Genomic DNA, 9,010 nt, shown 5'->3' with positions numbered 1-9,010 from the left:
GGATAGTAAACCCTTATCAGTGATAACATTGGCAAATATGTTCTCCCATGCAGTGGGCTTACTTGTTGTTTTGTTGATGGTTTCCTTTGCTGTGAAAAAGCTTTTTATTTTTATGTAGTCCCATTTGTTTATTTTCTCTTTAGGTTCCATTGCCCTAAGACCGTGGTCGGCAAACTGCGGCTCGCGAGCCACATGCGGCTCTTTGGCCCCATTTCCACAAATTATTTCCCTTACAATCAGTCACTGATCCTAAAAGAGACCAAGAAGAGGCTGAAGTGACCTCCATGTTGGGTCACCTCAGTTGCCACAGTTTAAAGTTACAGTAAAGGCAATATCATGAGCTTTCTTTCAATTCATGTTGCAAAATAACACAGATTTGGAAGATCTTAATTCCCCATATACTGTAATCTCCACATGTTCCTCACCCAGATTTTATTTCCAATTGTCTCCTCAGTCCCTGGCTAAAGCTGTTGAATGACTGAAATATTGGCCAGGTCTCTGGGTCTTTTTTAAGGACAGAGTGACTTTGGGCTACCTGCTTCTACTCTGAGTGTCTGTCTGCAAGCCTAGTAAGGAAGATCAAGTCAATACCAGGTCTGAGCATCTGGAATAGAGGCCCATGGCTCTAGCCTCTCTCCTGCCTTCTAAACACAAACATTCCCACCTCTCTCAGCCTATACACAAACTTGTCCTTAATGAGACATAATGGAAGGTAGTCCACATGAAGCTCCTGACCGGCACCATTAGGCACCTTGTCACCCCTTATATCAAGTTGGGATCCTGATTTCTGTATTTTTAGCAAGCATTTGATGACATAGTACAAGATTCATTGAAGGACCTGAACCATAATAAAAGCATGTTTCCTAAAATAACCAGAATCCAAATCAGGATTCCCTTGCAAAGTGCAGACCTGGCCCTTTGAGAGCAGCTACACAGAAACCAAGGTTTTTACCGACCATAACTCTGGGCTTCTCTGTGAAGCAGATGTTTGAGGACATTCGCCTTGGGTTTACCAGATACAAATGTTCCCATTCCTGACCCCTCAACATTTTTAGAGGGCATTTAGGTGACTTAAGGTTCAGACAGGGACCAGGAAAACATAATTAACCACTTGTGTTTTAAAATAAGCCAAACCTAAGGTTAGATTCCCTTTAGAGGCATATGTCTCTCAGCGGGGCACAGAGCAAGCGCCCAGGAACCCACAGGTCTTACCTCACTCCGGCCTCCTGCACTCACTTGGTCCCATCACCCAACTCACTAGGAGCAGGCGGACTGCTGAAGTCGGGTCCGTAATGCTGAAAGTCAAAGGCAAATCTCCCACAAGGATATTTCTAGACAGTATGGCATGGGACTGACCACAATAAACTTTTACTAATTACAATTTGGTGATTCATTGGTTTTACTTCTGTTATTCCTGAACTTTTGACAAGTGGATAAAGACTGTCCTTTAGTTATCAACACATAGAAAGTTAGGTATACCTTCATGAAACTGCATACATACACTCTATAACTATACCTTTGTTAGAGAAGTAAAATATGTTTTTACTAGGAATGTGGGTTAAGAAGTTAAAAACCAAAATGATAAGCTTGAAATAGCAGGACCTCCTCAAATCCTAAAGCTCAACCTCTGTATAGAAAAATAAATCTTATTTAAAAAAAATATATATTTTTATTAATTTCAGAGAGGAAGGGAGAGGGAGAGAGACAGAAACATAAATGATGAGAGAGATTCATGGGGAATGAGTCCACAACCCAGACATGTGTGCTGAACTGGAATTGAACCATAACCTCCTGGTTCATGGGTTGATGTTCAACCACTGAGCAACATCAGCTGAGCAGAAAATAAAGCTTTTAGAACAACATGTTTCTGAAGTCTGATGACTGGTGAAGAGGCCTTTTTGGAAAGTAAGCTTCCTTTCAGAACCTCCCCTATAGTCATGGCTCGCTACAGCTCCCCATCTAGCACCTACTCTGGGACACAGAGTCATTATTTGCAAGGGTTGCAGCTGGGAAAATGCTCAGAGTTAATGGGGATGGGGTGTGGTGGTAAGAGGATGATGGCCATTATTTATTCAAGGAGCCAGGAGCCAAATTGAGGACCAACATGAATGGCGACCAAGGAGGTCCACCCTCCCCTGCAGGGGACAGATAATTCTGATACACTGATGCTGACAGCTTTGAGATACCTCTACAGAGCAATGGGGTGGATATACCACTTCTTCTTTGCCGGGGTTGGGGTGTGGGATGTGGGGAGGGGAGGACTAAGAGCAATAAAGGCCTTGGCTTGGAGCTAGAGGAACTTAAGCCAGCAGAAGGAAATCTCAGGCCCTGTCAGGTGTCAAGGTGAGAATCTTGAAGGAGCATTGAGGGAACCTCAAGGCAAAAAAGATGGATCTCAGCAACATCCTGTCCCTACAGCCAGTCCCTGAAGGCCACTGAATTTCTCTCAGGGAAGCAGAGATGCAGATCTGAGGGAAATGAAGTTTGAATAGAGAAGTAATATTCAGATCAGCAAAGAATTGTGTCCCAGTGCCTGCCAAGAGTCAAGATAAGGACCTAGTGTAAGGATTGAAGACATGCCGAAACCGGTTTGGCTCAATGGATAGAGCATCGGCTTGGGGACTGATAGGTCCCGCTTTCGATTCTGGTCAAGGGCATGTACCTTGGTTGCGGGCATATCCCCAGTAGGGGGTGTGCAAGAGGCAGCTGATCGATAACTCTCTCTCATCGATGTTTCTAACTCTGTATCTCTCTCCCTTCCTCTCTGTACAAAATCAATAAAATATACTTTAAAAAAAGATTGAAGACAGTGCAGGTTTGGTATAAGGAGCAGGATGCCTTATATTTCATTCAGAAGGAAACCTGTAAGTAGGTCTTATTTTCGGGGAAACACTGTATCCTATATAATAAAGAGGCATTATATAAATTAACCCTCATGCCATCACAAGATGGCTGCCTATGATGAGGCCAGTGGGGGTGGGGGAGGTTATTGAGGGATGACCAAACAACTGAACAAGCAGGCTGTATAGGGTGACCAGGCTGGCAGGGGGGTTAGTGAGAGACAACCAAATAACTGAACACCAGGAAGTGTGGGGCAACCAGACTGGTTGGGGGGGGGGGGTTAGTGAGGGATGTCCAAATGACTGAACAGCAGGCTGTGTGGGGTGTCCAGGCCCATGGGGGGGGGGGCTGTGAGGGGTGTCCAGGCTGGCAGGGAGGGCAGTTGGGGGCAACCTGGCTGACAGGGAGAGCAGTTAGGGGTGACCAGGCTGGCAGAGGGTGCAGCTGGCGGTGACCAGACTGGCAGGGGGTGGGGCAATAAGAGGTGACCAGGCCAGCAGGGGGGGCAGTTAGGGGCAAACAGGCTGGCGGGGGTGTAGTTGGGGGTGACCAGGCCAGCAGCCAGGGCAGTTGGGGTTGATTAGGCTGATGGGGGAGCAGTTGGGGACAATCAGGCCAGCAAGGGGGGCAGTAATGGGTGACCAGGTAGGCAGTTATAGTTAGTAGCAACCAGGTTGGCAGGGAGGGGGCAGTTGGGAGTAACCTGGCTGGAAGCAGGGTGTAGTTTGGGGCAATCAGGCTTGTATGCAGAGGCAGTGAGGGGTGATCAGGCCATCAGAGGGGCAAGTTAGAGGTAACCAGACAGGCAGACAGGTGAGTGATTAGGAGCCAGCAGTCCAGAATTGTGAGAGGGATGTCCGATTGCAGGTTTAGGCCCGATCCCAGGGACATCCCCCAAGGGGTCCCTGATTGAAGAGGGTTCAGGCTGGGCTGATGGGACCCCCCTATGCACAAATTGTGTGCACTGGGTTTCTAGTATTTAGATAATGAAACCTCTAATAATCCCTAGGTGATAGGGTTTGGGAGCTTCTGAGATTGTGAACACATCAATGTGTCAGTAAGGTGACATACCCAGAGAGAGCATAGAAGCTCTATACCTCTTTTTGCATAACTTGGCCTATATTAGAGTTTGGGAGACAATGCCAAACAAGAAAGCATGCAATGCTATGAAAGTGAGGAAAATAGAAGGACCTAATTTAGGAAAGGTAATCAGAGAAGGTCCCTCTAGAAATGCAACATGTAAACTAAACCATAAAGGCTGAGAAGAGATGAGCTACTCAAAGACTCAGGAGAAAAGTTTTCCAAGCAGAACAGAATGTATAAAAGCCCTGTAGTGGAAACCCACCTACTCATTATTATTTGTTTGTTTGTTTATTGATTGAATGATTTTAAGACTAATTTACCTAATTCTCTAGTTTTTTTTTTCTTTTTAAAAAATATATATTTATTTATTTCAGAGAGGAAGGGAGAGGGAGAGAGAGATAGAAACATCAGTGATGAGAGAGAATCATTAATTGGCTGCTTTCTGCATACCTCCCACTGGGGATTGAGCCCACAACAGGGGCATATGCCTTGACCAGAATTGAACCCAAAGCCAACGCTCTATCCACCGAGCCAAACCGGCTAGGGCTACCTACTCATTATTTAAAACTTAGCTAAAGTATCACTTTCTTCAGGAAGTTTTCTCTGACCTTCTGAACCAGATTAGGTTAAATGAAACCCTCTACATTTTAATGCTCCCTCTCCCAATACTTTGTAGTTTTCTCCATTGTTGTAATTTCTACATTGTACTGAAAGTATCTGTTTACATATCTGTGAGTCTAATTAAAAGGACAGCTCTGTGAAAAGTATAAGCTTTGCATTTATTCTCTTTGTTTCTGCATGCGAACTAGCCTAAGCTTTTATCCTTTGCACATAGACAGTCAATATTTATTGATCTTTTCCTAAGGTTGCATTGATATGTAATCTGACTCTGAACTCTCTCATATTACTGAGGAAAATTAGAGTAGATCACATTCTTGATGACCATATAACTGGTTTGCCTTCCCTGACTATAAAAACAGTCTGGAAGCAATGTGTGCATTTTATTTTGAGGAGTAGGCCTACTCAGCAAAGCTAAAACTAATGAGTTGATCTTTGGATCGAGGCTAGGATTTGAGGACAAAAAAAAAAAAAAAAAGTGTTTAAGTGAGGCTATTGGGATCTGTGGGTTGCAGCAAGGGATATGGGCAGCAGATTAAAGAAGAGAAGTTTAGTACTCCTGCCAAGGAATAAGGAAAAGACTTTGATCCAGGAAAAACAAAAACAAAAACAAATAGCAGAGGTGATACTGACATGTGAGTACATGCAGAGAACCATCAAAGGAGATAAATGGGCATTTAAATGTTGCTACCTTCTGGTACTATTTACTAAGTCTTCTCTTGGACACTTTTAGTCTTAGTAGATCTGGGATTTCTTTTTGCCTTGCTATCTTTGTTTCTTTGCCGCCCTCACTGTCACTCTGATCTCAGCTACTTTGGCACTCTATCCGTCCGTTACTCTTTCTCAGCAATAATTTTCTTTTTCTCTTTATTTGATATTGTGATACTAGTGCTTTTGTTTTAGTAGATCTCAACATGACATGTATCACATAATATAAATAGTCACCACTCACTGGGCTTAGTGGGTCAGGGAAACTGACCCACTGGAGTTGTGGGGAGGTATGAAATAGAAGAACAAAGGAGAGGGTAACATAAAATAAAACCAGGAAACTAGAGAACCAGATAAGGTGATTCAGGGAGCAGCACTTTTATGTCAGAACCCTGATTTTCTATGTCAAATGACTAAGTGGTGTGAACATGATATGTTTGATTATGTCTTTAGAGCCTTTGTTGTAAGGCCTCTTGCATAGCACTTACCAAACCCCAACGCAAATTTAGAGATAAGAAATCTTTCTAGCCCAGCTGGTGTGGCTCAGTGGTTGAGAAGTGACCTATGAACCAGGAGATCACGGTTTGATTTCTGGTCAGGGCATATGCCTGCATTGTGGGCTCAATCCCCAGCGTAGGGCATGCAGGATGTAACCAATCAATGATTCTCTTTCGTCATTGATGTTTCTGATGACCTCAGTTCAGTTTTCTTTCTTGTCGTTTCTTTGGATAAATAGACTTAGAAAGTAGGATCTTCATGTGTTTCTTCTGTTCAAAAGACGTTCAGAATGACTACAGTCCATTTCCCCAATTTCCACAAAAAGACAATTATATGTAGAGGGAATCACAAAATTGTCATGCCCAGGTAGAAAAAAAAATGTCGCTTCTCCACAGGTAACTTTTCTGACTTTCCTAATGAGCATCCCCCTAAACATACTACTACCACCACCACCACCCTATTATCTCCCTACTAAAAGGTGTGGAAGTATCTCTTTAAATAACAGTTTCTATTTAAATGGTTTAGACTGGTATTCAAGTTTATTCCTTCATTCCCTGCTCTTTTCCAAGATGAATTTTAGATATATGGGGAAGGGAACCTTACATGATTTGGTAACTGCAAAGAAGAGGTAAGCTTTATTTATCCTCAACCATGTTTTTTGTTTCCCTGACCATATGGCACCTTGCTGTCTCCCCAATTCCAAAATCTAGGTCTTGTGACTTTGTAGTCATGCATTTTTGTTCTCAGTGACCATTTCTACCTTAGTAACTTGTACACATCTCTGCTTCTACAGATTACTCAGACCCTTGAGTTAGGGTTGGCACTCTGCACCTGTTTATATGTCCTCCAGCGCTCTCTCAGCTTTAGAACCACTTCACCTCCACGTTTATGGCCTTCTCTTGAAAACTCTCTAGGAAACATCCTTATTTATATCTTTGATATTCTACAGAAAAATTGAAAAGTTCTGTGTGTCTTCTACATCATCTGGGAACTGTATTTCCTAACCATATTACACCACAAGTTTTTTCAGAGAAGAACATGTGTCTAAACTCATCTGATTTTGGTATTCCTCTCAAATCATCAAAATATTTCTGAATCACATCCTCTCCATCCCATATGTAGCCCTGAATATGTGGGCAAAGACCCTGATGACTAGCTTTTTTTCAAATTCTATTCTCTCTTTTTCTCCTACAATTCTATGCCATATCCTTTTGTTTACCCTGACGCATAGAAAAACTTTATGATCTAATTAGTCAGGCCTGATTGCCCTTGAAGATAAAGAAAATAAGCTACATTTTGCCAACTCCTAACTGGAACCCATGGATTTTAAATTATCTTTTAGAGAAAGAGGGAGGGACAGAGAGAAATATGGGGATAGAAATATGAGAGAGAGAAAAAAAAAACAAGAGAGAGAGAGAGAGAGAGAGAGAGAGAGAGAGAGAGAGAGAGAGACATGGATATGTTGTTCCACTTATTTACATATTCCTTGGTTGATTGTTGTATATGCCTTGACAAGGGAAAGGTCAACTTTGGCATATAGGGACAACACTTTAACCAACCGAGCTACTCAGCACAATTCCAATTTATATTTTAAGCAATAGAACCTTTGTTTTTGCATTCCCCCCCCCCCCCGGAATTCCAATATCTAATGAAACAAAATTAGAATGGCCCAGGTTAAAACTGTGGTGAGACTTTAGAGACCTTTATTTCCCTTTTCAGATGGAATGAGAAATAAGAGTAAGATAAGCATTATCCACTTTTTTACCTTTTTTGTGCCTCACTTCTTCCTCATCTCTTACCTTAACAAGTGATGCCAATGAAGTTGTTTTCACTGCAACAATCAAAACTAGTTAATTTTGTGTTCAAAAGGACTTACCTCATCCAATTCACTCAGGATATATTTAAAGACACTGCTATGAACTGAATTGTGTGCCCCTAACAGTAATAAGTTGTAGCTCTAACCTCCAATGTGACCATATTTGGAATGGGTCCTATATGGAGATAATTAAGGTTAAATGAAGTCATAATGGTGGGGCCCTGATCCAATAGCACTTTTAAGAAGAGACTATACAGGAAAAGAGCTCATTCTCTCTCTTTGTGCACCCACCAAGAAATGGCCAGGAGAACACAGAGAAAAAAGGTGGCCATCTACAAACCAGGATGAGAGCTCTCACCAGAAACTAACTATGCTGACATTCTGATCTTAGATCCCCATCCTCCAGAACTGTAAGAAAATAAATTTATATTTTTTAAGCCAAGCAGTCCAGGGTATTTTATTATAGGAAACTAAGAAGATTATGACAGATACTCCTCAAAGGGATCTGAGCTGGCGTTCTCTGTGACACTTTAATATCCAAGTCAGTTTTTGACCATTCATAAGCCTTATTACCCAGCTGCTTCTTGGATATCATAAGTGTTCCCTTTAAGGCGACACTTACTGTTATTTTCTTGCTTAGTCACTTAATTAATCCTAATGGTTTCTGACTACATACTGCTGCCATAACTTTTGAGGAGAGTTATAAACCCAGTGTGAAAAAAGCAGCAGATGTTACTTCAGAGATGTTTGTTGCTTGTTCTGACATGGTAGCATGCATTCTTACCCAAGGAAATAACCCTTAAACTGCTGCTTGTCCAATGTCTTTCTTTTCTAGGCCCATGCTATTCTTTGGGGAAGGTGATATAATGAGTAGGCAAGACACATGACTGCTGACTCTGACTGAGGAACTAGCAGAGCTGAAAGCTAAGTAGATGAATATAGCAGAAGAGCTTGTTAACAGCCCAGAAGTCACACAGAGGATGCTGTGAAGATTGTCTGGGAGATGTTAAAGACAGATTGGTAACTATGCAAGCATCTTGCTGTCTTGATATTATTGTAGAACTGCTATGAATGATTTAGTTAATAATACTCTTGGGGAGTCTTTGATAAGCAGCTTGGGCCCTCTAAGGATTGCCAACATTAAAGCTAAAGAAACATCCTGCTAGATCTGAGTGAGAAGAGGATGTATTTTCTCTGTGATCTGAAAAGTGTTTAGTAGTAAGTCATTCCACTCCAAGGTTTACATGGCACACTATTTCTCCCCTAGAGATATGGGATATGGGCACCAGTTTTTATGAGAACATAGAAACTTAGATTTCTGCTGAGACCAGTTTGGCTCAGTGGATAGAGCATCGGCCTGCCGACTGAAAGGTCCCGGGTTCGATTCCGGTCAAGGGCATGTACCTTGGTTGTGGGCACATCCCCAGTGGGGGTGGTGCAAGAGGC

The sequence above is a fragment of the Pipistrellus kuhlii genome, unplaced genomic scaffold (genome assembly GCF_014108245.1).
Source record: "Pipistrellus kuhlii isolate mPipKuh1 unplaced genomic scaffold, mPipKuh1.p scaffold_m20_p_19, whole genome shotgun sequence".
NCBI classification, from domain to species: Eukaryota; Metazoa; Chordata; class Mammalia; order Chiroptera; family Vespertilionidae; genus Pipistrellus; species Pipistrellus kuhlii.
Note: the sequence above shows the minus strand (reverse complement) of the source record.